General features: G+C 40.9%; 1 pseudogene; it reads right to left on the minus strand.

The window, feature by feature from the left end:
* Window positions 1-156: 156 nt before the first annotated feature.
* LOC105823758 lies at window positions 157-27,101 on the minus strand (annotated as a pseudogene).
* Window positions 27,102-27,265: the final 164 nt, after the last annotated feature.

Below are 27,265 nucleotides of genomic sequence, written 5' to 3' on the forward strand. Positions count from 1 at the left end.
GGCCATTTCATGTTCTGGTGCTAGAACATTTAAATACTTGGAAATAAAAGATATTTAGCTTTGAAGTTTTCAATACCGGAAAACTTTCGAGTCCGGAGTTTACAGCCAGGAAGGCCTGCTCTTTGTTCCTTAAATCGTACTCTGTTTCCCACAAGGTTAATCTTCAGCTTTGGCTTCCATTTCTTCTGCATCAGCATCTCCATCCACTTCCACATTTTCTCTTTCAAGCCTCTCCAGCTGCCTGTGACTTCAGTCTCATCTGTATCTGTGGCCACTTTGGGATCCCTTTGAACACTGAACACATCCCTCTTCTCCTCAATCTTTCCTTTGATAACAGCCATAGCTTGATCGAGGACAAAGAGGCCTTCTGTTCTCTCCAGTGCCGTAGTCCTCACGCACCAAGGAGGAGCTATTAGATCAATCTTCATGGGCACGGTTTCCGTAGAACAGTCCAAACCTGCCCTCAGGGCTTCTTTTACAGCATCAATCCCTTCATAACCATAACAAACTACTTCAATATCTGCTTGAATTTTGATAGCCCGTAGGGTCAGATGCCTATCAATATTGTTAATGGGTACTTCCTGTTTATCTTCATTCAAATATAAACTGTCCAAAATAGATGCATCTGAGACTGCATGCTTAAATGCATCATAGGCACCATATCCGGGTCTCTTATCATCAAAGACCCAGGCAGCCCTCTGCTTCCCACCTGCTTCTCTTCGGTGTATTCTAACACGTCAGCAACGTGAGGAAGAATGCTATAAACAGTTTGGGATTTTTGTGACTTTGTCTTCTCATTTGATTGCTTCCTCTGGAGAAACTCTTCTTTTTAACAAATCAATATATCTTTTTTCTTTTCCACCTTAATGACAACTGCACATTCATTCCTGCCAATTCAGATGAGTTTGTTTATAGAACACATACACCTTCTGGACATTTCACTAAGAAGAATCATGCCTTTGATGTTGTATTCCAGCAAGCTGACATAAGCCCCCACTTCAGCAACGGATCTTACATTCACCGTCACTACCTCTTCCACCTCGGGAAATATGTGTTGATAAAATCTGCAACTTAGACCCAGCCTTCTAAGGTTTGTGTGCGGTTCACATGCTGAGGGTCTGCACTGTGCTCTTCAATTGGTGAGATCAGATTTGATCCCATCCGAACTGATTTTAACCCACAGTATAATTCTCTAAGCATCCAGCCTGACTTCCAAGAATACTACAGGGTTAAGGAAGGAGTCAAAATGGGCGTGTTCCAGATGATCACAGAAGACACAGGTTTGCCCAGTTTGAGCCTGTGCTAAATCTTGGGTTTGGGCACCACTCACCAAAGTATTTTGCTTTGTTATTATACTGGAGACCAAAGGCAGGAAAGATGATATGATCATGTTAGTAACAAATGAAGTTTATTTTAGTTTATTTTCCTGTTTCTGCTGTGGCTTGTTTGCCTAGTGATCTTACTTCTTTTTAGTAAGCAGTATTAACGGTGGAGTGGGCAGCGATGGTATAGAGATTCTAGGAGAGAAGAGCGCAGTGATAGTTGAGAAGGCAGATGCTATAACCATCGAGTCCCCTGCTCCTTACCTATCTCCTCTAAACACATCTTCTCCACTCCTCAAGCAAAATTAAGGCCCTTTCTCTTCATGCAGCCTCCCCTGTTGTGTCAACCCATTGCTCAATTTAATCACTTACTTATTCGTTCAAATGATTATTGAGTGTCTATGCATTGTGTTATGATCTCTTCCCTCCATGAATGCCTATGGCACTTACTCTTTAACATGCTTGGTTATATCAGACAATCAATCACTCAGTATGCATTTGTCCATATCAAACTGTGTCAGTTGCTATGTTCACACTATGAGGTCTATGAAATTGTTGCTGTGAATCCACTTGGGAAGACAAGCTATGTCCACTTATTATTGAAGAATGAATGATAAATGCTGACAGGACGTGTTCTGGTTAGGAAGAGATCACTGTGGATTAATATGGCCAGTAAAGGAAGACTTCCTAGATATTCTGGGGCACAAGTAGTAGTCAGATAAATGGAGAGGTACATACCAAAAATCACGTAAGCAAAGACACGAAGACCTGCATTAAAAAGGCACGTTGAGGGAACGGGGATATGACACAGCTGGCGTAGGTGTCCCCCAGCTGAGAACAACGCTAAATGCTGCAGTGCCACTCCGAACGTGAACCACCTGGTGAAAAGAAGCCAGATCCCCTCTGCATTCCTCCTTGCTGGGTCTCGTGGCTTTTCCATCCTTATATCCTGTAGGAGAGGGTCCTACCCTGACCCCAGTTAGAAGCCAAAGTCCTGCTTTCCCATCTCATTCCTGCAATTGCCTTTCCCAGGATCTGGGCCTCCATTCCCTCTGGGGCCCTGAATTTTGAAGAGATTACTTTGAATAATGTCTCCGCTTGGAATTTCTGGGGGATGAGATCCATGTTGAAACCAGTGAATCCCATAAACACTAATTTTACTTCTTTTACTGTAAAATTAATTCCTTGATTGGAAACAATGTTGTATGGTATACCATGCCGGTGAATGAGGCATTGAGTAAGTACATGGATGATATCGTTGGCAGATGTATGGTAGGCAAGAAAGGCAGATTATCAAGAATAAATTTCTCTTCCAATGAGGACAAATTACCAAATTGCTGTTCCTTAGTATTAATAGTAATGAAAGTAATAGAAGAGGGCGATGTAATCAACATGCCACCAGGTGGCAGTCTTTTCCTGCTGAGTCTAGCACTGAATCGAAGGCTGAAGGTCAGGCTGACATTCAGCAGTGGCAGTCTGGATGTCAGCTTTGTTGAGGGGAAGCCAATATTAAGTCCATAAATAATTGCGCAAGGACTGAAGTGTTTGAGGAAAGAATCTGAGAATCAAAAAATGAGTAATCTTGTCCACTGGTTATTTAAATCATCTCGACCGCAAAGGCTACTTGATGGCCATTAACATGGGACACAAATATTCTCACATTCTGGGGATCATTCTGAGATATTCACTCACATACATTTTCCCTAAATCTTCAATTTTCACTCCTTTGGTGTTTTGTTCTTTCTTCCAAGTTTTTGAACACGAGACCATACTCTTTAGTCCCTGCCCTTGAATTTGTATAGATCTGCATCTCGGTCCATCCTCTTTCTTGGCCAATGGACCGTGAGATATACTGATAAAAGTTATGCTCAGTGTGAGAATTTCCATTATTTATTATCTTTCAGGCCACACCTAAGTTGGACTGCTAGTGCAGTTCAATTTTGACTGGTGACATCACATCATGGTGAGCTATCTGTAATCCAGGCTTGAATTTTTTCTTCCTTTGTCAACTAGTCATAGGGAACTATTAATACCTATAAGAATATAGGTTGGATTGGGTGTGAAAGGAGTAGGCACACTGTGAGTGAGAGCTGCCTGCTCATGCAGTTTACTTGGGTCTTCAGAAGCTGCTCAAACCTGATCTTACGTATGCCAATTTCCCTTCATGACGGGGTACTCTGGGCTTACCACATTTGTGGTTTGTTGTCTCAGACAACTCCCAGTTAAAACGGGCAACTCACTTCATGTTGGGTGTCCTGTGGTCGGGTAGAGGTGGTTGGATGCCTTGGTAGGACACATGCATTCCAGAATTGAGAGAGAAACTCCATGAAGATTCGGGGGCCAGCACTTCAGTGTGGTTTTTAGGAGTCCAGTGGTCATAGGCTTGCCAGAATAACCTCTCCGAAGTGAAAGAGAACATCTTTCACCCTCGCCATAAAGAAAAAAGCACAGAGCCTGGAGGTCTCTTTAGGTTCTGAAGCAACATAGTCCATATTTAGGAATATTGCTCCTGCCCTTATACTAGGAAACATGGAAGGCTAGCAGCTTGGAGGAGCCTTGGAGAAAAAAGGACACCCCATCAGGTCCAGGATATGGTACAAGCAGCCCTGCCACTTGGGTCACGTGGTCCAGCAGGCCCTATGGTGTTGGAGGTGTCAGCACTGGCAAAAGATGCAATAAGAGGCCTAGGAAGAACCCCAGTGGTAGAATCACAATTCTTGCCCCTGGGATTCTGGAGAAGGGTCATGCCACCCATAGCAGAGAATTACATGTTCTTTTAAAAATAGTTCTTGGCAAGTTACAGAGAGCAAGTTACTCTGGTAGAGGCATAATGTTTGACTATTGAACATCAAATGACCTATGTATTCAGAGCTCCCCATTATAAGCTGTGTTCTGTCAATCCCACCAAGGAAAAAAGTTGTATAGGCCCAGTAGCTATCTATCATGTGATGGAAATGGTATCTCTAGGATCGAGTCCAAGCAAGACCAGAGAGTACAAGTAAGCTATATGGGCAAATAGCTCAGACCCTCATGTTGCCCATTAGAGGTGCACTAGTTCTCCCATGGCTTATACCAATGGCTCTGTGATGGGTCCCATATGACTAAAGTGGCGGGAAAAGTCCAAGATTGGTTTATAGATAGGTTGACTCATTAACTACATACAAGCTGGAAATGGATGGTGACTGCATTATAGCCACATTCAGGGATGGTCCCGAAAGACACTGGAGAGGGAAAATCTTCCCAAAGGACAGAGCTGGGAACAGATAACTAGTCATCTGCTTGGGTGGAAGGACAAATGGATTGAGGTGAGAATACATATAGATTCCTGGGCTGTGGCCAATGGCTTGGCAGTCTGGTTGAAGGCCTGGAATGAAATGGACTGGAAAACCAGAGACAAAGGAAATCTGGGTAGAGGAAGTCTACCTCTTGGGAGGTAGTCACAAAGTATGAAGACTTTTGTATCATATGTTAACACCCACCAGAAAGCATCTATCAGACAACCAAGTAGACAAAATGGCTCTCCCAATTGATATTAGTTAGACTTTGTCATTAACAATCCCAGAGTTGAGATAACAGGCACATAAATGGAGTGATCGTACATCAGAGATGGAGGCCATATGTGGATCCAACAGCATGGACTCACCTTTACCAAGGCCAGTCTAGTTACTTCTAAATGTCCTAACTTGAGTCCAGGAATTTGAGGTTGCTGTGAGCTAGGCTAACGCCATGGCACTCTAGCCCGGGCAACAGCGTGAGACTCCGTCTCAAATAAATAAATAAATGTCCTACTTGCCAGCAACAAAAACCATCACTAGGCCCCTAATAAATTATTATTCCTCAAGGAAACCATTCTGGACATTGGAACTTTTCCTATTCTGAAAGGGCTACTGGTTCACTCTCACAAAGACAATCCCTGTTCCAGGTATGGGTTTGCCTTTCCTAACCACAGAGCCTCAGCCAGCAATCCTATCCAGGGAGTTATGGAATGCTCGAGCCACAGACGTGGAATCCCACATAGCACAACATCTGGCCAGGAGACTTGCTTTAGAGAAAAGGTGCAGGAATGGACCCATGACCATGGGTTCCACAGGTCATATCACAGGCCACACCATCGAGATGCAGCTAGGCGCAACGAATGCCAAAATGACCTAAAGGGCAACTAAAGTACCAACTTTGTGGGTAGGTCAGTCTGTCTATATTAATTTATTTGTCAGAGTAATATGCCAGAAATGCTAACAGTGTGTATTTCTGTATGGTGATTTTTATTTTCTTCTTTTTGCCTACTTGAATTTTCTAAAGTTTCCGAATTTGTTAACTTAACTGGGGAAAAGTAAAGAAAACTCTTCCTTTTCATTACTCCAGAAAATAGCCCTCTAGCTTCTGAGCCCCAGCATCTTTCCTTTTCTCTCTCAAACTCTCTAAAAACTGTGTGGCTCTTTCGTCAACGTAAACAACATCCTGTACTTCCCTAGAACCAAAGAAGCACTTCCCTGCAACCCATTTACAACAGAAATCTGCATTGCTGAAGCATTTGTCCCCCTTTGTACCTGGATCCTCTGAACTTGTTAGTACCATTTTTTCATCAGTGTTCTGAGAGCTTCTTACATAATATGACAAATAAATTTACCCTGGCGCCTTCTGAGTTCTAGAAACCTGTTATTATTTATCTCAAATTCCAGGAACTTCTATTTCACAGTGAATCTGTATTAGTTATCTGTTGCTGCATAACAATATATCCCCAAATTAGCAGCTTAACACAACATTTATTATCTCATACAGTTTCTTTTTTTTTGAGACGGAGTCTCACTGTGTTGCCCGGGCTTGAGTGCCGTGGCGTCATCCTAGCTCACAGCAACCTCAAACTCCTGGGCTCAAGCGATCCTCCTGCCTCAGCCTCCCGAGTAGCTGGGACTACAGGCATGCACCACCATGCCCAGCTAATTTTTTCTATATATTTTTAATTGTCCAATTAATTTCTTTCTATTTTTAGTAGAGACGAGGTCTTGCTCTTGCTCAGGCTGGTCTCGAACTCCTGAGCTCAAACAATCCGCCCACCTCGGCCTCCCAGAGAGCTAGGATTACAAGCGTGAGCCACCGCGCCCGGCCATCTCATACAGTTTCTAAAGGTCAAAATACAAGAATAGCTTCCCAGGGCGGATCTGCTTCCAACATGGCTTACTCACATGGCTGTTGGCATCACCTATGATGTGATCTAATGAGGCTACCACTTACTCCTTCTCTTGAGCACAGGTAGATAAACTCTAGGGTGTCATTAGATCCTTGAGATTTAAAAAAGAAATGCCATTTCTTCCTTTAGATTACCAATCATGTTGTTATTTTCCCAAATCCCCAGGGACACCCCATATGTTGAGCTCAAAGGTCACGAAGTACAAAGTGCTATGGTTTAAATGTTTTTGTCCTCTCACAAAGAATTTGTACTCAGAAAATATAAAGAACTCTTACAACTCAGTAAGAAGACAAACACCCAATAAAAAATGAGCAAAGATTTGAAAAGTCACTTCACCAAAGAAGCTGTCAAGGATGTGGAGAAACTGAAACTTCATACACTGCTGGTGGGAATGTAAAAAAATCCCAGTCAGTTTGGAAGTTTTTCAAAAATTAAAATATACACCTGTCATATGATCTAGCCAACTTCTAGGTGGTTTACTCAAGAGGAAAGTAAGCATATATTTATATATTAATAAATACTTGTACATAAATATTCATGGCAGATTTATTTGTAATAGTCAAAAATTGAGCTACTCAAATGTCTATCAGAGAGTGAACGAATTGTGATATATCCATATAATGGCACACTACCAAGAGTAGATAATAATGAAGTATTGATACACATACAGCATGGATGAATACCAAAATAGTTATGCTGAGTGAAAGAATCTAGACCAAAAAATGCACGATGTGTTATTCCATTTATATAACACTCTGGAAAATGCAAACTCATCTATAGTAATGGAAAGTAGATCAGTGGTTACCAGGATGGGGAAACGTACAGGGGTACAAAGAAATTTCTGTGGATGATGGTTATTTTCCCTATCCTGTGTAGTGATTGCTTCACAGTAGACACATATGCCAAACTTACCAAACTGTACACTTCAAATATGTGCAGTTTATTGTATATCAATTCTGCCTCAACAAAAATGTTTAAGCATTGTAAAAGTGACAGTTTAGCAAGAACCTGAAGAAAGTGAGGATATTCACCTTGTGGATAACCAATGGGAGATTCTTAAAAAAATTATTAATCAAATCTTTGCAGGGAACATTCTTTTATTTTTTTACCCAGAAACTTTCCCTTCTTCTAGTATAATAGCACCTTCTACATCAGTTCGGATTAGTTTTGGCTGCAAGTTACAGCAAATTCAAAAGAGTAGGAACTTAAACAAGCTTGAGTTTAGTTTTTCCTTCCATAAATCTAGGCAGGTCAGGGCTGGTATGACTCCTCCAAGATCATCAGGAATGGAGGTTCCTTCTAGTTTATCACTACAACTTTCATTTTGTGATACTGGCTATTGCAGGTCCAACCAAAACACTTCTCTTCTAGCTGGCAGAAAGGAGGAAAGGGGCCTGCCCTTCCTCATAAGGACACTTCCTGGGAGTTTCATATACTCTTCTGCTTGCATACCAGTGGCTAGAATGTGATTACATGATCTCAGGCAGCCAGTTAGAGTTGGAAAATGCTGTCTTTGTCTGGGCTGCCTTGTGTGCAAATAAAAGTCAGAAGAAAAAGGAGAACAAGGATATTGAGGGACGTCTTATTAGTCTTTGCCACTCCTACTTCTTCTTTTGGAGGTTCTTCCTGTTCTTACGCAAACCACGTAGTTCTAGTAAGGACTGCCAAGCGTCTTCATAACATCTCATTGGTCACAGAGATGGGTACATGACCTAAGCTGGGCAAATGAGTGTGACAAAGATGGAAGCAGGGAACTCGGGAGTGCCTGGAAATCATGGGGCCATGCTCAGGAAAACCCACGTGCAGAGGGAAGTGACGACGGAAAGAAAGGTTCTGAAGGTGTTCAAATCCCTGCTCCAGTTACACTCAGGGCCTGGCTGGCTACATTGCTCATTCTTCATTTATGTTATCTTAGGCAATATACAGTCATACCTCAGAAATATTGTGGGTTCTAAAGTGAATATCTCAATAAAGCAAAGTCATATGAATTTCTTCATTTCCCAGTGCATATAAAAGTTATGTTTACACTATACTGTAGTTATTAAGTGTGCAATAGCATTATGTGGAAAAAGTACATACCTTAATTAAAAATACTTTATTGCTAAAAAACAGTAATGATCATCTGAGCCTTTGGCATGTCATAATCTTTTTGCTGGTGAAGGCTCTTGCCTCGATATTGATGGCTGCTGACTGGTCAGAGTGGTGGTTGCTGAAGGTTGGGTGGCTGTGGTAATTTCTTAATACATTGCAACACTAGAAAAAAAATTATTTTCCTTGGGGCCACAGTGTTTTATTAGGAAAATAGAATAAAAACTTTAAAAACAAAATGATCCTTTCTAATTTAATGAAAACTTTGTTATTTTTTGTTTTCTGTGAGTTATATACAATTAAATTGTCAATATTAATTGTAACAATAAGAACATCAACAAGTAAGATTTTCACAAACCAACTGCAGTTACTTATGTTTCACGAGGCCCCGGTCTCAAAACTAGCGTGAGTTAGATAGCAGTTAATGTGTTAAAATAAGACATCAATGAAGTTTGCTGCATGGATTGACTCTGTCTTTCACAAAAGATTTCTCTGTAGCATGTGATGCTATTTAATAGCATTTTACCCACAGTAGATCGTCTTTCAAAATTGGAGTCAATTCTCTCAAACCCTGCTGCTGCTTTATCAATTAAGTTTATGGAATATTCTAAATCTTTTGTCTTCATTTCAACAATGTTCACAGCATCTTCACTGGGAGTAGATTCTATCTCAAGAAACCGCTTTCTTCGCTCTTGCATAAGAAGCAACTCCTCATCCGTTCACGTTTTATCATGAGATTGCAGCAATCCAGTCACATCTTTAGGCCCCACTTCTCGTTCTAGTTCTCTTGTTATTTCTACCACATCGTTGGCAAGTTACCTCTTCCACTGAAGTCTTGAACCTCTCCAAATCATCCACAAGTGTTGGAATCAATTTCTTCCAAACTCCTGTTAATGTTATTTTGACCTCCTCCCATGAATCATACATGTTTCTCTGCTTTTGACATTCCTTCCTCATTAAGCTTAATCATTTCCAGCTTTTGATCTAAAGTGAGAGATATGCAACACTTCCTTTCACTTGAACACTTAAAGGCCATTATAGGGTTATTAATTGGCCGAATTTCAATATTGTTGTGTCTCAGGAAATAGGGAGGCAAGAGCAAAGGGAGAGCAATGCAGAAACAGCCTGTTCAGTGGAGCAGTCAGAACGCCTACAACATTTATCAATTCAATTCCATCTAATATCAACACAGTTCATGGCACCCCAAAACAATTAGCGACACGAAAGATCCCTGATTACAGATCACCATAACAGACATAAAAATAATGAAAAAGTTTGAAATATTACAAGAATTACCAAAATGTGACATAGAGACACCAAGTGAGCACATGCTGTTGGAAAAATGGGACTGCTATACTTGATCAACCCAAGGTTACGACAAACCTTCAATTTGTAAAAATTGCAGTATCTGCAGAGTGCAATAAAGTGAAGTACAATAAAACAAGTTATGCTTGTACCTTCTATACCCCGAATTGTTAACCAAAGAGAACACGAAAGGGCTAGTTTTGGTCCTTGAGCAGTCTTCTAAGGGGCCAGTTTCACTAAAGAATGAACACTATATTCAAAAGAAGTCACATAAGAAGAAGAAATAATAAACGGTTAGTATACATATAAAAAGATGCACAATCTCAGTTCTAATTAGGAAAATAATTATTGAAACAGGAGGATACAGACATTTAAATATATTATTGTGAGAATGAAATTGGTACCATATTTGATGAGAAAAAATTTCCAATACGGGTTGAACATCCCTAATCTAAAAATCTGAGATTCAAAATGCTCCAAAATGTGAAACTTTTTTGAGCGTTGACATGTTGCTTAAAGGTCGTGCTCAAAGGAAATTCTCATTGGAGCATTTCAGATTTTGAATTTCCTAACTAGGGATGCTCAACTGGTAAACAAATGCGAATATTTAAAAATGTAAAAATATCTGAAATCTGAAACATTTTTGGTCCCAAGCATTTCAGATAAGGGATACTCTACTTATACTTACCACAATTTAAAATGCATGTCTCCTTTGACCCACAATTTTATTTCTAAGAAACTGCATTCTAGTGTTTCTGAACATATACACAAGGATATTTATTAAACCATTATTTGAACAAATGAAAATTGGAGTCAAAGTAAGATATTTGTTAATAAAAAAGTTTCAGAAAATTATGGTACATTCAAATGGTATATTTTACATCAAGATCCTTTATAACTATGGCTTTATGGTGAATATACATATAAAACTGTTATAATGAACAGGATGCATTTAGGGGGTAGTAGGTAATATGCCACAAAATAAAAGAGTAAATTACAGAACAGTATATAAAATATAATTTCATTTATTTCTAAAAAACCGCAGATGTAGAGCCTGCCAGAATTTGGGATTCCTCGTCCCTCTGAGCAGGTCCCTGTTTTCCTTTTCTAAAGAGATCAGCGTATGAAAATCAAAGGATACAAAGAGAGAGTAGCAAGAGTTGGGGTTTTTTTAGTATACTTTAAAAAAAAATTATATATATCATGTGTGTGCGAAGGGGTTGTTTCGTAGTTAAACCAGGCAATGTCTTGATACCAACCACACTACCCCTCTGCCCTGAGGTGAGCTTGCCCAATGATCTGAATGGGATTGGGTCCACGGTGGGTTCTGCTCACTAGGCAGCGAGCAGGAGCAATAGAAGGGGCATCCTCTACCTCTGCTCAACCTCTGCCAAACTGAGCAAGCCAATGTTCCAAAACAAGAAGATATTCTGATGCCTTCTATTAATTTCCTCAGGGCATAAATTGTGACCCCATGGTAATGGCCAGCCTTGGCCTCTTATTTCATTTGGGATCCTGAAGGACAGACAGGTTTCTCCCCATTCTTTTGTAGAAACACAAAAAGCATGCATTGCTTTCTATACTAAGAAGCTTAAAGTAGGGAGTTTGTATATGCTTCAGAAATTCTGCTTTACTGCAGATATGAGTCCTATCTCCTTGGAAGGACAACACAGGCCTGTTTAAGAATAACCGTCAATAGTTACAGCCTATTCGTCCCATTTGCTTCCTACGAAAAATGAGAATCATTATGTAACAGTGTTAGGGATATCAGGCCTCTGAGAGGGGATTTCCTTGAGATGTACATAGACAAAGGCCTGAAAGGAGACACAAGAAACTGTCCTTTGTGGTTACCCAGAGGAAGCAAGAATAGGGAGTACAAGGGTAGGAAGGCTTTCTGTGTGATTTGAATACTTTACAAGTATTTATTACTTCTGTCACTAAAACTCTTTTTTTTTCCTGCTGAGAATTCATGCTGTTTACTCATTGTGTGTATGTTGGAATGGACCCAAAAATATAATCTGAGGAAAATCTTGGCCCTGCATTTTCCATCCCACCGCCATGGGAAAGTTGGGTGACTTTCTATTTAAGTATACACACTGGTTAGGGGTTTTCCTTTCATAAGGGGCATCAATTCTAGGTTAATTATGCTTAATTGTACCACAGAACTTCCACACCTCAAGTTCTTCTTAGAAAATATAATCTTGAATTATCTGGTATTTTGAATTATTATCAAAAGATCATGATTATTGTCAAAAGATCATGATCAGTGTACAGATCATGTTCAGGAGAGCTGCCTGATTGGAATGGACTCATTCTCTAGTCATTCTAAATTTTGTCAGGTTTGGAGACAGATCCTTGGAGAGAATTCTTGGAACATACTGTCTCAACACCCCTCTCCCATGACTTGGCCCTTTTCTGACCTACATTTAGCATTTTGTCAGAGTCTATATTGAGAGGTGTTTTAAGAAACAGTCACATTACATTCACCATTGTATAAACTTGTAGGATTATCATTGAAAATGATGGTGTTCAGAACATAATACCTCAAAATGAGGCACCGTAGCATATTGACCATTTTACACTGAAGGAATGTGAGAAACAACATGTGCAGAAGGGATTTTCTGACCTTTTCTAGAAGCAGGTCATAAGACCCTCGTGTAAATGTGAGAGCTGCTCTCCTTATACCCCGAGGAAAGGAGTTTCTTTATCTCCATAGATACAGGGACACCAAAAGGAATCTGGATGAACAGGCCTTGCTGTTTCCTTAGTTTATTACACTTAGCTCATACTTTTTCTTTATCCTATCCCATTTCTCCACAACTCTCTAGTCTTCATCAAACTTAGCATAAAAACTCTCAGGTTGCTGGATGTGGTGGCTTACACCTGTAATCCCAAAGTTTTGGGAGGCCAAGACAGGAGGATTGCTTGAGCCCAGGAATTTGAGGTTACAGTAAGTTACGATTGGGCCATTGCATTCCAGCCTGAGTGACAGAGCTAGACTCTGTCTCTTAAAAAACAAAAAACAAAAAAACTCTCAAGTTTAACTGCTTCTTCAGATCTCCATTTCCTTATGAAGTCTCTTGAGCCACATAAAACTTACATTAAATAAGTGCGTATGCTTTTCCCTCGTTAATCTGTCTTCTGTTATGGTAGTCCCAGCCAATGAACTAAGATGGGTAGAAAGAAAAATATTTTTCTTCCCTTACAAGAACATTGTCTATACGTCACAACAACATAGGAAAAGTTGGTTTGTTTTTGTGAGGAGCTGGTCCTTTTTTTTACCTTATGGTCACTGTGAATCTCGTAATACATTTGTTTTTGCCTGGCACTAGGAAACTGAGCCAAATGTATATGCGTCTCAGCACCTGTATAGGAGTTCACGGAGGACCTCTTAGTACCTGGATATTATATTACATTATACTATTTTCTAACCTAGGTATTAGCTTTTCCTACCTTTTTACTTTCCCGTTGCCCCATTTCTTCATTTATATTAGTACATTTTTCATTGCTATATTTTACATACTTCTACAAACCACCTTGAATCCTTTTTTTTGGAATGAAGGGTACTATGGGATCCATTTTACTTTTGGAACATGTAATTTACTAAACTTCACATGATTCAAACCAGGATTCTAAAGTCTTCTATGAGGTTTCTGATTATACCATATTTATACTTGTGTCCTCAATACTATCATCAAATTTTATTGTCACAACTCTGGAGTGAACATGAGAGTCACAGACCCCTATGAAGTCAATCTTGTCTAGATCAAGTTATTGTGTTTTGGGTTAGTGAAAAGAAGTTGTTAAGACCTGAATTCTAGACCTGGTTAATTTATTCATTTATTTAAATATTTATAATTCGTTTACCATAGACCAGGCATCCAGGTAGGTTTTGAGGATACAATGGTAAACAAAAAATGGACAGGGCTGTGCCCTCATAGACTTTATGATCTGGAAGTGAAGACAGACATTAATCAAATAATCACACAAATGTAATTACAGGTAATTATAAGTGGTGACGGGTGTGTAGGGCTTTGGGATCATATGTTGAGGGATAATAACTTTTCTTGGAAGTCAGGGAAGACTTTTCTGAATTGAGATCTGCAGGATGGTCAGGTGTTTGGTAGAGGATGGGGAGAGGCAAGAAGCATTTTGGGATGTGTAAATAGCATGTGCAAAAGCCATGTGGCAGGAGGAGCAAAATGCAATGGAGGAACTGAAAGAAGAGTCTTGAGGCTAAACGCAGAACGTTTGAGGGACAGTGGCTCTAGCAGAGGCTGAGACAGGTGGGATGCCAGTGACTAACCAGGTGAGCTATGATAAATGACCCAATCTTTCTAAGCCTATTTTCTAGGGTGCAAAACTCTGATCCTTGAGCACATGGTGATGCTGAACTATCTACTGAGCTACTATTAATGTTACAAACAAATTTAAGCTACACTTTCTCAAGGGACCAGCATATTGGAAATTGCCACTTACTCCAGAGGAAAATCATCTGTGGAAAACAGGCCCTTGGGGAGTTTTTAAAAAAAAATCAAACTATGCACAGTCTCAGGTGTAAACAGCCCTGTGATTGGTAACCTACAGGGAGCAGTGTCTGCCCCACCCTCTTAAGGGATTTGTTAACATCCACAGAATACGTACACACAATAGGTAAGACACTTTCAGATGTATTATTTTGTTCAACCCACACAACAAGCCTGGAACATGTCATTTTTTTCTATTTTAGAAATCAGAAAACTAGGGACCAGAGAAATTAGGTAACTTACCACAGGTCATATAGTCAGAAAATTATAGAGCTGGGAATCAAATTCAGGTAGTCTGATCTAAATCCATACGAATAACACTCACCACAGGGCTCTCAACAAAACTAAACATGGCCCAGAATTGCCATCAGACCTTGTAGTGACTGTAAAGATGAGGAGGGAAGAGAGACTGGATCCACCAATCCTCGTTCATCAACACACCGTAAAAGCAATCTTTTCTTCCAAGGAAATGCCCTCACTTCTGCTATCAACCCAGTCAGGTAAGGCAGGGGCATAAAATAATTTACCTATCAAAGAAACTACATGAGAAAGTCTCCACCTTAAAAGAATGAAGTAAAACAGATAAACTCTTCTGCCTAGAGAGATAAAAGATTCTGCTTCCACAGATGGCCATGACAGGGGGTGGGTTCTGTGAAACCTGTACTCTATAAAGAGAAAGGAAATGTCACCAGACTTTCATATCTGTAGAACTTTGTCAGAGTCTGTAAAGAGGAAGAATATAACATGGCACCAGCTGTCAATACTTCTGTTTTTAAAAAGAAAACCACCTTTGGAACAAAATGAGACCACACTGGGATGGAATAGGATGTCCTAGAGTTAGAACTTGTCGTGAGATTATTAAGAAGCAAACCCCACAATCCTGCTGAGTCAATGGGCAGGATCTATTTTCAGTTTTCGACTTGTCCTGAGATGCTCTAAATCTCTTGCCAAATTGAATCAGCACAGCATCTGTGGGTACCGATTAAGAACTCTGCGTTACCTAGGAAGAGAGCAGCAGAGAGTGTCTAGATAAAAGCATCCAAAAGTGAAGGAAATTAGCCAACTCTCTAGTCATGGAGCCAAACCATTTGTTAACAGTAGAAAAAGGAAAGACCTGTTCTGCTTGGCCCAACTCCATATTCCCTGGGTGACTAGGTGTCTTTTCTTACTTCTGGCAGTCCCGAGCAGGACACTGATTGGCCTGAGAATCACGGCTTTCTTGTAAATGTCATTGCCCGGTGCATGACCTCTGCTGCCAGACCTCCTGCTGAGATGTGCTCTTACCTCCTCACCATCCTCTTGCTCATTGGGTTCTTAATCTCCTACCTGGCTTTAGGCACTCCTGGTCTCCTAATGCATTCCTTTGGGATTTCTGGGCTCTTTGGTTGGTAACTGCATGTCTTGTTTCTGGCACACTCTAAATTCTGCCTGCCTTTGGCTTCTGGATCACTGATTTTTCCTGTCCTTTCGTTCCTGTGTACTTCTTCTGTTTTTTTTTTTTTTGAGACAGAGTCTCACTCTGTTGCCTGGGCTAGAGTGCCATGGCTTCATGCCTAGCTCACAGCAATCTCAAACTCCTGGGCTCAAGCGATCCTACTGCCTGAGCCTCCCGAGTAGCTGGGACTACAGGCACGTGCCACTATGCCCGGCTAATTTTTCCTATATATATATTTTTTTAGTTGTTCGGATAATTTATTTCTATTTTTAGTAGAGACGGGGTCTCACTCTTGCTCAGGCTGGTCTCAAACTCCTGACCTTGAGCGATCCACCCGCCTTGGCCTCCCAGAGTGCTAGGATTACAGGCATGAGCCACTGTGCCCGGCTAGTTTTTTGTATATATTTTTAGTTGTCCAATTAATTTCTTTCTATTTTTAGTAGAGACGGCATCTCGCTCTTGCTCAGGCTGGTCTCAAACTCCTGAGCTCAAACAATCTGCCCGCCTCGCCTCCCAGAGAGCTAGGATTACAGGCGTGAGCCACCGCGCCCGGCCTCTTGTGTACTTCTTGACTCCTGTTTTTCCATGCTTGCTGGCCCACTGTCTAGGCAATACCCTACTTGTAGCTACCTTCACCTACTGGATTTTTTTTTTTTACCTGTTTTTGCAAAGCACCACCATTGTTCACAATCCCAGAACTAACATTTATTTAGAGCTTGAGTGGAGCAATCAAGAGGAGATGCCTTTTTGGAAAGAGGAAATGCGGGGTTAAAGTGCAGTCCAGCTTAACCTTTAGAACTGAATCTCAGGAAGGCAATAATGGAAAATATAAAGTGCAAAATATCAAAAATTCAAATAGAAAGCCTTTATTGCTGGTAATACAGTTAATAGTAATTATCTAAGAAGAATTCAAAATAAGAACCCTGATAAATCATTGATTTGTAATAATATTCTATATTTCATATCATGAAAATTTAGTTCCTTTGAACTAAATGCTTTTATCTTGTTATCAAATTTTTAAAATATGCATTTATTTCATATTTTCAAAATAGGAAAATATTTTTGAAATGGAAATATGAAAATATTTTAATGAATAAAATAATTTAACATTCACTAACATTTATAGTACAGAATTTATTTTTAGTGTCCCAAATTTAAAACCAGTATTTAATTTTAAATCTAATTGAATTGTGCTATTTTCATAGTGACATACTGGCTCCTTTTGAAAGATTTAATTTTAGGTTGTAGGAATTTAAGAGTTCATTCTTAAGGTACACATATAGCAAGCAGCTCCACACCAACAACATGTTTTCTTTATAAATAAATACGTAACTCAGTCTTATCCCTTCAAAAATTATGCATTATGTGAGTCTAGAGTTATACAGCTGGAATTTTCCTTGGAATCAGAAAAACAAATCCAATCATTTCTATATTTGCCACAGTAGTATACCATCTGTTTTATTTTATTTTATTTAATTTTTAAGGTTTTTTTTTTTTTTTGAGACAGACTCTCACTCTGTTGCCCTGGCTAGAATGAGTGCCGTGGCATTAGCCTAGCTCACAGCAACCTCAACCTCCTGGGCTCAAGTGATCCTCCTGCCTCAGCCTCCCCAGTAGCTGGGACTACAGGGGCACACCACCATGCCCAGCTAATTTTTCTATTTTTAGTTGAGATGGGGGTCTCGCTCTGGCTCATGCTGGTTTTGAACTCCTGGCCTCAAGCAATCCTCCTGACTGGGCTTCCCAGAGTGCTAGGGTTACAGGTATGAGCCACAACGTCCAGCCCATCCGTTTTATTTTAACGTGAATAGAGCAAAGTAGCAGAAATCTGTAGGGACTCAGACAGCCCATGATAGAATTCTGGCTGTGCAACTTCTCAGCATGACCTTGAGCAAGTTACTCAACCTCTCTCCACCTGAGAAAGATTTATGACCAACCATAGTGCCACAGTCTGTGACCTTTAGCTGTCTCCATTAGTCCTTATTCTTATAACTAGACCTTCGTCTTGGTCCTTATTCCAAAATTGAACTTCAGTTGCTTGCACAGCACAGTTCTCTCTAGGTTTGGAGCTCCGTCCTGCACATAGGTGGTGGCTATAGAGCCTGACAGTCCTTGTGCAGACTTCCAGTTACCGCCTCCAACCTGCTGGCTGGACTGCATTTCAGAGTAGTAGTGTCTCCCTCTGAACTACTTGATTCTGTGTCACCTTGACTCTGTCCAGCCTTATGCCACCATTGGCAACTGCTTTCATGAACTATAGCCAGATACTCTGAAATATTTTGATCACTTGTTGGCATGTTAGCATCCCCAAGTTCTAGTCCTACCCCAGAGGATGTGTTTAGGACTGGCTCTCTTCTCTTCTCTGGTGTTAGTAGGCCATACTGAAACCGCCTTTACAAATTGATAAAGGGGTGCAAGGTGAGAACTGTGGTAAGGGCCTAGCTAAAAATAATGATAATCATTAGCCACTGTCCCCCTGTTTGCTTCTCTATAATTGTCACTCTGGAGCCACATAGCTACTGGTCATAAAGATTCTAAGCTTTCTCCATAGATAACATCATCTTTTTGAAACCTAGGGGTAGTTTCTGAGATATCTTCCAGGTCCCGCATTCCAGTGGAACGGCTGATCCACTCAGACCAGCGGCCCATAGGGAGAAACTGACTCAACTGGTCTTGTGACCCCCGCCCAAGAACCTGGTTGGCAAAGAAGACTATTTCTACAACCCTACAGTCCTGCCCTGAACCCAGCCAATTAGCAGTCTCAATTGCCAATGCCACACTGTCTTTAAAAATCCTGTCTCCCAAATTCTCAGGGAGGCAGATTTGAGAAATTCCTCCTATCTCTCCTTTTAGTGCTATGCGGAATTAAAAACTCTTTCTTGGTGGTAAACTCTGCTGTCTCAGTGTATTGGCTTCCTCTTGGGCAGTGGGCAAATGAACCTGGTTGGGCGGCAACAATACTCAGCCTGCTCCTGAGATGTCAGATATGTGATTCTATTGTGTATGATCCTACAGGATCAAGAAAGTGTTACATTATGTTCATTACAATCTGTTTAATAAGACAGAAACATGGGTGACATAGTTCAAAAACATCTCTATTAATGTAACAATGGTCAAAAGTATTATAAGAGTTGGTGCCCAGCCAGGTACTATGGCTCATGCCTGTAATCCCAGCAACTCAGCAGACTCAGGGGGCTGAAGCAGGAGGATCGCTTGAGGCCAGGAGTTTGAGACCAGCCTGGGCAACATGAGACCCCATCTGTCCCAAAAATAAGAAAATTAGTCAGTCATGGTGGCTTGCACCTGTAGTCCCAGTTACTTTGGAGGCTGAGGCAGGAGGATCACCTGAACCTGGGAGTTCAAGACTGCAGTGAGCTATGATGATGCCACTGCACTCTAGCCTGGGTGACAGAGCAAGACCCTGTCACACACACACACACACACACACGAAAGAAAGAAAGAAAGAAAGAAAGAAAGAAAGAAAGAAAGAAAGAAAGAAAAGAAAATAAATTTGTGTGGAAAAGCTCATTCCCCTATAACTCAAAACGATTTTTTTCCTAAAGCTTTTTGAGAAGGTTCATTGAAGATGCTGGCTCTCCATGAATTTATTAGATCACAATAGCAATCATACATATCTTAGAGCATGGCATTTTAGACAACTGCTTGTTTTGGACCATCTATGTGTGTCCGGTGCTTACTCTGTGCTAAGCATTGTGCTAAGGACATCACCTCATTTAATCCTCACGCAGTTATTTAACATGTTACTGAAGATGAAACTGAGGCATAGAGATTTTAAGTAACTGGCCTGAGGTCACACAGCTAAAAAATGGCAGAACTAGACAAACAGTTTATCTGGCTCCAGTGGTTCATTTAGAGCTTCTAACCACTATATGGAAAACAGAAACATTTAAAAACAACAACAAACAACTCAGGAAAAGACATGGAATATGCTCCACAAGAAGTTTGGAACCCTTATGACATTTTCTGAAGTCTTTAGTTCTAACTGGATTTTACAGGGAGTAATCAACAAGGAAACACCTGGGTCCTCTAAGATCTTTGCTATCCTCAGAGAAAATTGGATGTTTCCTGGATTTGGATAATTGGTTATTCCTGTGCTCAAGAGAATTGGGAAATGTTTAGGGCTGGTCATCAGAAGGAAGAAAACACTACAAATCACCCAACGAACAGTACTCTGCTGGTGCTACCAGGTCATCTCTTGCTGCATTATGTGTCTATGCGATTTTCTTCTTTGTGGAAAACAAGGCATATTCTTATATGCAAAATTAAGAGAGCGGCGAAACCATATTGTGAATTGCTGCTTTAACATCATGACGTTGACAGTCCCTACAAAATTCCTGATACTATTGCCAGAGGCTGAAAATATTGTCAGAATGTCTCAGGACAAGTTCATATCCTTCTGAAGACTATAACCCACAATAATAAGGTGATCCCTTCAATAACTTCCATGTGACAGGTTTCATATGATGTTTGCTGCAGTCATTGTGAATTCTCAATGTAAGTCTTTTAGTGCAATGTTTTCACTAGGATGAATTTCAATTTCCAGAATTATAGCATTATGCCTCAAGTCAGACAAAATCTTAGCATCAAATTATTATAGGCTGTTTATTTTCTTGAAGAACTATTCCAAAAAACTAGCATTTCTTCAGGGAATGTACTTATAAGAATAAAGCACAAAATAAAGAGTGTCATTTGTGATTCTGTTTCAGATTTTGAATGCTGCTTTCAAGTTAAAACATTTTTAAAACCTATTTTTAGACTTTTTATCCTCCTGGCAGCCTCATTCTTCTAACAAATGTTTATGGATTATCCTCTATATCTATAATCTATATCTTCCCAAGCAGGTTTTAGGGACATAACAATGAATTGGAATTTGCCTTCGAATTATAATCATTTTTCTTCTTTTATTAAGCATTGCATTCCATATTAAATGCAGATACAAGGCCAGGCATGGAGCCTCACACCTGTAATCCCAGCACTTTGGGAGGCTGAGACGGGTGGATCACTTGACCTCAGGAATTCGAGACCAGCCTAAGCAATGTAGTGAAACTCTGTCTCTTCAAAAAAAAATTTAAAGAATAGCCAGGCATAGTGACTTGTGCCTGTAGTCCCAGCTACTTGGGAGGCTGAGGCAGGAGGGTCACTTGAGCCCAGGGGTTCAAGGCTGCAGTGAGTTATGATCATGCCACTGCACTCTAGCTTGGGTGAGAGAGAGAGAGATCCTGTCTCTAACAACAACAGAAAAAGCAGATACACAAAATAATTGCCCTTCTTTATGATAAGTTTCTTGTGTTCCATACTCCAAATAGCATTTCATAACATTTTGGACACAACAAATTCTTAATATTTGGTGGTGGTGTTAGTGGAAAATTAGAGAACCACTGTATTTTTTATTCCAATGTCCAATGTGCCTTTATGTAGAAGATTAAAAAAAAAAGCCCTGTCTCTCATTTCAGTCTGTGTTCTCATGACTTAATCGCAACAGATTTCATTTTTCCTGGGGTGCGACTTCAGTCACCACCTTGCCTCACCCTGCACCATCTAGTGGCATAAGAAGGTGAATATAGGCTACACAGTGTACAGAAAGAATCCATTTGTATGTTCTGTTATCTGGCGAATTTCAGGTAAAATATGGGTTCTTTTTGGTGGAATCATTAATCCAGAGCCTAATCATCCTCTATTCTCTTCACTTGTCCCTTTCTTGCTTCTCATACTGAAGCTTCAAAGAAGCTCTTGTTTGAGTCTACTTTCCCAAATCACACGCTATAATTTTAACTCAGAGGTCACAAAGTCAAACGCCTTACAGGGACCAGATAGAAAGATAGATAAATGCTGGGGGCTGGAGCAGGAAAACTAGGGAGTGCGAGGGACCGTGGCGAACTGCAGAACACACGCACCACGCACCGCTCAGAGGAGGCCATGTCAGCCCACTGTTGGTGTGCAAATGAGAGGCTTGGTTAGCTGATCTTCTAGATTTCAAAAGAGCCAGAAATCTGGATACCTATGTAAAATGTCCCAATTTGTAAATGTTGGACCAGCCAAAAAAGAAAAAAAAAACAAGTCTGCCCAGGGCTGCCATTAGTAACCTGTCCTCTCGTTGGTATTGAATCCAAAGCACTAAAAACATCATAGGTTTCTGAAATGTCCTTGAAGAATGTCTGTTGAGTTTTGTGATTTAATCCCACTGTCAAGGCGAAAGAGAAAGGAAGGGTTTTATCAGGAGTCTGGTTTGATATTGGCCTAATTAGTACATTTTCATTAATCTAACTAGTAGATTTTCATTCTGCAGTTTTTACAAATGTAATAAAGTAACATTCTTTAGGTAAGAAAGGGGGAATGAAATATATATTCAATTTGAAATATATATATTCAATTTTGCGTTTATTTATATAAACAAACACTGGCACTGGAAAGATAAATTTAAAATTAATCAAAGTGATTACCTGTGGGAGTAGGACAAGGTAGAAAGGCAGAAGTATGGGAATAAAACTTCTCAATGTATACTTTTGATTTAGTTTGTATTTTTAACCAGGTGAAAGTATTATGTATGTAAAAATTGAAATAAAATTTTAAAATGAAAACAAAAAACATTAAAATGACATTTTATTACAGAGAAAAATATAATTAGATGGCATAAAAATATACGGCAGTATAAAATTCTATGAGGGAAACAGAATTATATAAGTTCAAGGGAATAAAAGAGAACAATTTTATTAATACATTTCTGATAGCAAAAGAAATGGTTTTATCATATACTCTTTAAATGGATGATACTCTTTAAATGGTATCAAATTGTCAAGGTGTTTATATTCCATTGGACACATCTAAGAGTTGTGTGCCAGTTTTATTTTTGAATGCCAATATTTACAACACAAAACTGGAAATTACTTCCTTTACAATTTATATTTCATGATAAAAATTTTGGATGTTGATATAAAACATCGGGGAAGGGATGTGTGTATTTTTCAAAATTCTTTTGGGAGTGTGCAAACAAAAATGTCAAAGACCACTGATCTTGATTTTTCTGTATTAGAAACCACTGGAGTCATTTCTTAGTCTCTGGAAGGCCAAAGTTATATTACACATGGTGACTAACAGGCCACAAATGAGCACCTCTGAACACAACCATATGGATTAGTTTTGGATTAAATAGCTTTTACTTAGAAAAACAGAAACTTGTAAGTCCTGTAAGAATGTGTACCAGAATAGGCACATTTAGATGTCTATAAAATAGGTCCAGGGCATGACATGAAGGATGGCGAAGCCCCTGCAGTGAGAGTACAGAGGAAGGCCAAACCAGAGGCAGAAAGCGTCCTGCCCAAATCTGCCAAGGCTAACCTGCTTGGATCCATCTTGGGACTCATCCAAGTGGATTAAAAGCCAAAGTGCAAGTCCAGTGGTACAAGGTCCCCAGCATGGACCTGGGGGACTGCTGTGGCCCCAGGTGTCTCTCTCAGGATCCTGGGGCATGTGAAGACAAGGGCCCAAGTTTGAAATGAAAATAATTGAAACCGTTTTTCCCTTTTCAAATAAAATATTAATTTCATTTAGTCTTTGGTGATTCTAAATGGAAACCTGAGTAACCATTTCTTCTCATTTGCTTTCAATTTTGTTCTTGTTATCCGTTTACATCTATTACCATGAGAAATCCCAGGCCATCAGGTCACCCTTCATCTCTCACCTGCTGATCCACTCAAGTCTCTTCACATCACCTATTCTGAACCCTTTTCTCATCACTCCCCAATTTCTGAGACTTTTCCACTCTCAGTGGGAGATAAGAAAGCCCAGGTGCTTTTGGTGCCGGCAGGAAGCTCAAACCATGCAAGACCCAGTCCATGTGAGAACACTCAACATGGTCCCACCCCCCAACCACCATGAAACCCTAAGACAATCTCCTTTCACTGCTCCCTTAAACCATTTTTGGACCACTTTGGAAGCCTGCCCTGCTCTCCCCAGAAAGTTTCATTATGTTGGTAATAAACCTTTTGGTGCATCACCAGTCTCAACATCCAAACCAAATTTGAGGTGGAGGAGTCCATCCTGCTTCTGCAGAGTGACCACAACAATGTAGTAATTAGAATGGGATGCATGAAATAGAGATTATGGAGGAGTGATGAAATCTAGGGTGGGATGTGATCATGATATTGATCACAGGGGAAACAGGAGTGGTGGCACTTGAAAGCTGTCAGAAAATGCAAAAAATAGAGTCAGACTCTTTATTATACATCCTTCCGGATTTATCCCTCTTTTCCCTTGATTCCTACAATCCCTCAACCCCACAAGGATTTGCAATTCACTGATCCTACACCTTTTTCCTGTCCTTAACCTCTCCATGTCCACTCTTCCCTCTTTACTCATCTTAAATTCCATGTTGGCCAGGCACAGTGGCTCACGCCTGTAATCCTAGCACCCTGGGAGGCTGAGGCAGGAGGACTGCTTGAGGTTAGGAGTTCAAGACCAGCCTGAGCAAGAACGAGATTCTGTCTCTACCAAAAATAGAAAAAATTAGCTGGGTGTGGTGGTGTGCACCTGTAGTCCCAGCTAATTGAGAGGCTAAGGCAGGAGGATCGCTTCAGCCCAGGAGTTTGAGGTTGCAGTGAGCTGTATGAGCTATGATGACGCCACTGCACTCTACCTGGGGCAACAGAGTGCGACTCTATCTCAAAAAAAAAAAAAAGTTTCATGATGATTCATAATTACTCCCTTGCTTACGTCCTCAACTTCCTTGCTCTCATTCCTTTAGTAAAATTTGATTAAATAGTATTCTCAGTCTATTCTGTGTTTGCATCCTGGCAGCTGATTATTGCTGGGGAAAAAAGCACAATGACACTGACTTGTCCCACTTAAAATTCATGACCATAAACACAAGTGGGCTCTTAATGACACTCAACAAACATACAAATTTTTTTTTGGTCTGCACATCTTCCCATTCTCCTACATGACTATTTCACACCCTCTCTTCTCTCCTCACACGTTAATCTTTCTCACTTCCTCCCAGCTAATAACAATACCTTCTACATCTCTAAGAAAAAGCAGAAGAGAACATCCAAAGATTCCGACTGCCATCTCTATCTACCTGCCTGTTTCCATAGATGAACAGTTTGTATGTACTCCTGTCTACACATGATCCTTCCACTTGTGTGCTAGATTTCAAACCATTTTTTCCTCTCAAGGACACCACTCCAGCAATTCTCCCTTCTTGCTCCTACATTAATTTTTCCTTTTCTTCTGCATCATTCCCATTAAAAACAAATTATTTCTCCTTTTTTTTCAGTCTACATTTGAGTCCACTTCCATCACTAGTTACTGTCCCATATTTGGGTTCCCCTTTGTAGGAGAACTTCCCAAAAGATCGGTGTATATTAGCCAGCTCCAATTCCTCTCCTTCCTTCTTTCTTAAACCGACTCCAACCAAGTTTTTCCTCTATTGCTTCACTATAAGTTTATCAATGGCCTCCATGTCACTAAAGCCAATGATCAATTCTCAGTCCTCACTCATGTGTGACTACTCCTTCCTCCTTGATGCACTAGCTTCACTTGGTTTCAGGACACCTCACTCAGTTCTCCTACTTCACTGGCTGCTCCTTTTCAGTCTCCTTGGCTGGCTCATCAACCTTTCCCTGCTTAAAGCTGCATTGTCCCCAGAGCTCCATCCTTGGTGCTCTTCTATTTACACTCACTCTCCTTAAACCCAGCCTCAAGTATACAACTGCCTAATCAAAATCTCCACTTCAATTTCTAATAGATACGTCAAATGTAACATGCCCAAAACTGAACTCCTCTATTTGGAGCCTTCTCCATCTACCTTGATTTTTCCCCCCATAACCCTTATCAGTTTTATCTTATTGATAATATTTTCTTATTGATTACATTTATTATTTATTGCCTGTCTCCCCCACCCCCAAAATGTAATACCCACAAGAGCAAGGATTTTTGTGTGTTTTGTTCACATATATAGCCCAAACAAATTGAATAGTGTCTGGGTACTCAATATTTATTGAATGAATGAAACCCGTAGGATTCATCCTTAGCTTACTCAGAAATTACTTAAATCTCTTAACTCAAATTGAAAATCAGTGAGAAATGGGCTTATCTGCAAGCAGTGAAATACCACCAAGTAGCTAGGTGTGGTGGCCTGTGCCTGTTGTCCCAGCTACTTGAGAGGATTACTTGAGCCCAGGAGTTTGAGCTAGAAAACATACTGAGACCTCATCTCAAAAGCAGAAAGAAAAAAAAAATATATCACTGAAGTTTAAAACCTCTGTCTGCGTGTGGGTTGGGGGAAGGGGCAGACAGAAAGGTATCTCTTCAGAAACAAAGCACCAGAACAAGGATTACGGGAAAACCACGGTGAGAGTGAGGAAAGGTTTGCTTCTGGAGAAATCACTTCTCAGAGTAACAGGCCCGAATGAGTTCTAAATAGCCACCTAAACTTCGTTGGCATCACGTGAAGACGTAGTATGCAGGATACAAAGAAGCAAAAAAATGCATCTTCTTCCATTACAAGTCCCTTTGGATCAACAGCTGTTCTCCCACTAGGGTGGTTCTTTTTTCCCTTATTTGGACCTCACTGTCAAAAGAAAGACACCACACCCTGTGTGTTATGTAGCCTTAACTGAGTAGCTATGCCACCTCCCAGGTCCCCTGCTTTCAAGACTGTATTTAATTCAGTAATTTTTTTCTTTTGACTCAGGGTTCCCGGGTGGGGCCAGGAAAACTCTGAAGCTGTCTTGAAAACAATAGAAACCAAAAAAGTCGGAATATTTACAAAGTACATTTTAAAAAAGTTGAAGGCCGTTAGAGGCAAACTGGATTGGGGGCGTGGGGGGAAACACTGACTTCAGCTGAGGAGAGCCCTGTCCGCCTCGGCGCAGAGCCCAGTGCTCACTGAACTCGCAGGTCCGCGTCGCCGGCTGCGGCAGCCGCCCCCTTATCCCCACGCCACCCGCCACCGTGAACAAGGAAGACCGACTCCGTCCCCAGGGATGGAGCCCCAAGCTTCCCTTGAATTTCGATACAACCCGCCCAGACACGTCGTGACTCAAAGGAGCAGAGTCCAGAGAGAACGTCAGTCCTGCCGGGGCGGGGTGGCGGGACGCGCGGCCAGGCGCAGCGCGAGGAGCAGGCAGCCAGAGCGGGCGGCCAGGTATGCGCTGTCCGGGGGGTCGGCGCTCGGGCCGGTGCGGCGCACGTTCCTCTCCGAGCCTAGCGTGCGACATCCTCTTCTTCCGCGGCGCCCCCTCCCTCCTCCGCGCGCCTCCCCTTTAAGCGTGAGGCGCAGTTGGATTTGTGTCGGCGGAGGCGAGGCGCGACTCCCCTTTATGGCGCAGTCGGCGGCACCGGCTCTGACAGCCGCAGCGGCTGGGAGAACAGAGCTGGAGGC

The sequence above is a fragment of the Propithecus coquereli genome, unplaced genomic scaffold (genome assembly GCF_000956105.1).
Source record: "Propithecus coquereli isolate 6110/MARCELLA unplaced genomic scaffold, Pcoq_1.0 Scaffold7, whole genome shotgun sequence".
NCBI classification, from domain to species: domain Eukaryota; kingdom Metazoa; phylum Chordata; class Mammalia; order Primates; family Indriidae; genus Propithecus; species Propithecus coquereli.